This window comes from Girardinichthys multiradiatus, chromosome 20 (assembly GCF_021462225.1).
Source record: "Girardinichthys multiradiatus isolate DD_20200921_A chromosome 20, DD_fGirMul_XY1, whole genome shotgun sequence".
In the NCBI taxonomy this organism is placed as follows: Eukaryota; Metazoa; Chordata; class Actinopteri; order Cyprinodontiformes; family Goodeidae; genus Girardinichthys; species Girardinichthys multiradiatus.
The window spans coordinates 15,383,641-15,388,716 of record NC_061812.1 but is presented as its reverse complement, the minus strand read 5'-3'; positions in this window follow the sequence as shown (position 1 = coordinate 15,388,716).

Sequence of the window (5,076 nt, the reverse complement as noted above, 5' to 3'; positions counted from 1 at the left end):
GGCTCTGTGTTATTATTTAGAATCAGCCAAGATTGTACACACCAACAAGGAATTTCACTCCGGTACACTTTGCTCTCAGTGAAGCTTTTTTATCTTGTATTTTTCCAATATAAATGAAAAAGAAAATTATTAAATATCTTTTAAATGTACATATATACACAGGTGACTACAAGAGAAGACCGTGTGAGTTCAGACCAAGTATGCATGGGGTTGTTGTCAACTCTGTCAAATGTTCATCAGAGAAACAGCCTGGGGGAGGAAACTGTCTCTGTGGCAGCTGGTTGTAGCTACAGCGCTCTGTAGCGCCGACCTGAAGGTAAAAGTAAACAGTTTTATGTTGAGGGTGTGTGGGGTCTGCAGAGGTGTTAGCTGCCCTTTTCTCCTGACCTGAATAAGTCCTGAATGAGGAAAGGTCAGCCATGATGATTCTCTCTGCAGACCTGATACTTTGTTGCAGTCTGGACCTGTCCTGTTTTGTGGATGAGCCAAACCGCACAGTGATGGACGAGGACAAGACAGGATGAATTATGGCAGTGTAGAAAATGACCAGCAGCTCCTGTGGAAGTTTGTACTTCTTGAGTTGCCTCAGGAAGTACAGTGTGAATACCATCTCAGGTCTCAAGAAATGGTGGTTCCTGGAACCGGATGTGGTCCACAGCAGACACAGTCACAGTGTGTTAGGTCAAGGTGGTTTTGACCACCCTCACAGGGTTTGTATATATTTCTTAACACATAATCAAAGTCTGATGTGTTAAATTCAATCCTTTCATTATCCGGACTCAAGAGTGTGATGGCCCCTTTTGTGTGGAGCTTGTATGTACTTTAAATCCTTTTTATAGGCTTTCCCTAACCTTTTACCTAATATTCACTTGCATAAATATTAGGTTATGTTAAGTTGGAGACTGATTAGATTGTAGGCAAGGGTGTGAGCAAGGTTGCTTGAATTACATTAGCTGTGATGGACTGATTATTGGTCCAAAAGCCTGCAGGTCCGTCCCTTTGACAGCTGGGATAGACCCTGAAACTGGAAACCAGGAAACCTTGAACACAGCAAAGAAGGCAATTAAAATAATTAACAATTTTAATATTTAGTTAATTTCCACTAGTAAATTGTAATAAGTAAACGTTTCAATTACCTGTTGATGAAAATGATTATAAACAGCTATCTCTTTCATAACCAATAGCAATAGTTGCAAACTTCCCCGTTGTACTTCCCCATAAAGTTCGCCAGAGGTCAGTGTTTCATATATTTTTGTCGGAATGGCTTTTAAAAAAAAATATTTTCTACCATAGTGCTGCATTATTCCTTTAGTTTTCTTACGTTTACATTTCACTTATATTTTACATATTTACATCTAAATTCTGTGACAAACAATTCTGTTTGTCTACTGAATTGTTTATCTTGGTCCAGTTATATTCACACACGTAACCACCTGAATAGTAATATTTCAGTTCAGTGTATTGTTTTTTTTATTTTTTGTTTTTGCATGGCGACAGTCTTCTGCACTTGTCTTTAAAGAAGAAATTTTTTCTGATGGAAATGTGTGCTGAAATCAAAGGCGGCCTTTTGTTTGCGATGAAAAGTTGTGAAATCTTACAAGTGGACTAAAATGTTATTTTTTATGCTGAGTGTTGCTTCAATCAGTAAACAGTGCTTGTGTGGTACGCTGTTAAATGTGATGCTACTTAAGAAAGAAAAATTAAGAGAGGGTTAGTCAGCAATGTCGGAGCACATATTGTTTCCATGTCTCCTTCACACACACACACACACAGACACTTGCTGACTTGGGTTTTTCAACAAGCTGAATCCCCCTCCTGGCTCTTGCGGAAAAGGGTTAGCTGGTTAACGGAACGGGTCACCTCTCTTTCATTCAGTTCATCTAATTAACATTCCAGTGTAGGACAGCAAAGCTGCATCCCAAACCAAGAACAGGCACGCCTAGTTGTTCTGCAGAGCCTCATCTTCTCAGCTTCTCAGGCCTCTATAAACACAAGTTCACACTGATGAACTGCTCTTTGAACATTTCAGCAACCTTTGTTATTGACATGAAGTGTAATTGTGTACAACAAGTGGATATTGACTAAATAGTTCTTAGGGTGCAATATTGGTGCAAAATAAAATGCCTTTATTTATAAGACTGAATTACTGGAGACAAATATTACCCAAGAGCGATTTCCCTTTGGAAACCACAAGAAAACAAGAAAGAATAAATAAAACGTCAGTAAAATGTGATTAGCTTGAACAGCCTAGAATTTGAGTTGTTTTCTCTCTTGCAGGCAGAAAAGGTGGTGGGATCTCCTCTCGGTAGGATTGTAAGAGACATGCTTTTAATAACACACCTTACAGTAATGCAAGGGAAGTTTTAAGAAACTTTTTCACATTTTCTCACATAAACACCTAAAATATATTTTATTAAGATTTTATATGACAGAATAGAATATAATTGTAAAAGAAAAAAAAACAATGATGAAGATGATAAACAAAATGTTTCACAAACCAAAATCTGAAAAATGTGCATATAAGTAGTCAGCCCATTTTACTCTGAGACTCCTAAGTAATATCCCGTGCAACTAATTGCCTTCAAAAGTCCTACAGTTATTAAATATAGTCCACCTGCACGCAATCTTAAAGAACCTGAGTGAACAAACTGCAGACAAGCCAGAAATTAAACTGTTTAAAGCAGGGTTCAATTATAAAACAATATCCTAAGCTTTGGACATCTCATGGAGCGCTGCTCAATCCATCATCCAAAAAAGGAAAGAGTATGGTACAATGCAAACCTTCCATCTAAACTGAGAGGCCACGCTAAAAGAGAATCAGAGAAGTAGCCAAGAGGTCCAGGATGACTATGGAGGAGCTGCAGAGATCATCGGCTCAAGTGGGAGAATCTCCTGACAGGACAACTTATTAGTTATGCACTTCACAAATCTTTCCTTCAAAGAAGAGGCAAAAAAAAAAACAACCTTTGAAAGAAAGCACTTGGAAGTTCAATCTGTAGTTTGCCACAAGTCATGTAAGGAAATGTGTGGAAGAAATTGGTCAGGTCAAATGAGACATTTGGCATTGAACTTTTTGTTTTACATGTCATTTGCTGTGTGTGGCAAAAACAACTAACACTGAACCCCACCCTGTACACACCATTGGCACCAGAAAACATGGTGGTAGTGGCAGCATCAATCCGTGGGGACAGGAAAGGGAAAGGAAAGCTGCAGTTATTGGGAAGATGGATGGAGCTAAATACAATACAGTCCTGGAAGAAATCCAGTTACAAACTGCAAAAGAGAAAGACAAAAATTTAGGTCTACAAATATGAAAAACTACTAGAAACATACATTACTGCAAGTATGTTGAACTTGAAAAAGATTGCTGAAGACATATTTTTTTAGGGCTGCATGGTGAACTGTTGCCTTGCAGCAAGAAGGTTCCTGGGTTCGACTGCCGGCCAGGGGTCTTTCGACATGGAGTTTGCATGTTCTCCCCATGCATGCGTGGGATTTCCCCAGGTACTCCGGCTTCCTCCCACAGTCCAAAGACATGTCTGTTAGGTTAACTGGTCACTCTAAATTGCCCTTAGGTGTGTGCGTGCCTGTTTGTGTGTTGCCCTGCGATGGACTGGCGACTTGTCCAGGGTGTACCCTGCCTTCTGTCCATACTGGAGATAGGTACCAGCTTCCCCATGACCCACTATGGAAGAAGTGGTATAGAAAATGACTGACTGATGTATTTGTTTTGTGTAGATTTTCTGAGTGCTGTCTTGTTCTACAACGTCAGACCGACAACATCTCTGCAGTGTCATGTTGTGTAAATGAGATTGTGAAACTGAGGTCATGGAGGGAGCACATTACCTGTCAGGAGTTAAACCTTTAAGTTACAGCCTTCTTTTTAAAGACTTGTCTCAAGAAAGCACAAAATATGCTACAAACGACTTCTCTGTGAACTTGCTGCTGTCGCTTTTCTTCACTTGTAAGATATGATCACTATTTCTAATTATAGAGCCCTAATAACTTTCCTGTATTTTGTCAAAATACAAAATTAACCCCGGGCATTTAATGGACCCCGAAAAGGATCAAGGACCCTATACATGGCCCCTTAAAGACCACAGCTGGAACTGGCTCAAAGCGAGACACAAGGAGAGGGAGGGCTGAATGATGAGTGGCATGGCCACCATCACCTGCTCCCTGTAAAGCAATTTGTTATAGAGTTGTCACTGTAAAATCCATAGCCTGTCCCAGGTTAAAGAAAGCAAGGGTCACATGTAATGAGGATCTTTCTTTGGCTACAGAGTCAGATCTGACTCACTAAAGAAGGACAAACAGCTGGGCAACTGAAAGAGAACATGTTTGGTGACAGATTCCATCAGTACCTAAATCCACGCTGCACACAGTGCAAGACGGACCTTTGTTTTAGAGAAGAATAAATGATTTCATAAATACATCTGAGCTCCTAGATCACCTTTATTACAATGGCTGTCTGAACTGAGGTATTTTTAGGTTGCTGTTTTTATTGACCTTTGCTTACATTCCCGACTAACAACCCTGGATTTGCACTGATTAAAATGATCTCTCACACTTCGTCTGCACACAACAGGAACCTCATATCACTTCTCTGTATCTATCTCTACCTCCTGCATTTACTTACTCAATTGACTCACTGAAGTCTGAGGAACACACGCTGAAAATGTCCTTGAGGGGGGTCAGATGTTTCCAGACAAACTCATCTCTGGGCTGGGACTGTTGATATGAGCTGAACTACAAACATGCACTCCAGTGGCATTACAGGAGAGGTTCAAGTGCTTGGTACTGAGGGGAGGATATTTTACTCCTCCCTCCCTGCAGCACATGGCAGGGAGGCATCTTCATTGACTTATTAATCATTTTCTAACACAGAGGGCCTATACTTAGCATCAGACCAAACATTGGGAAAACTGAACAATATGACCGATGAGACAGAGATATAGTTGGCCAAAGAACAATTATGATACTGCATTTATTTTTAGAATTGTCTATTTAACTTATTTAGGTCAGGATTTATACTTAAATTAAAGGCTGAAGTTTTTTTTCTGTAACTGCACATTT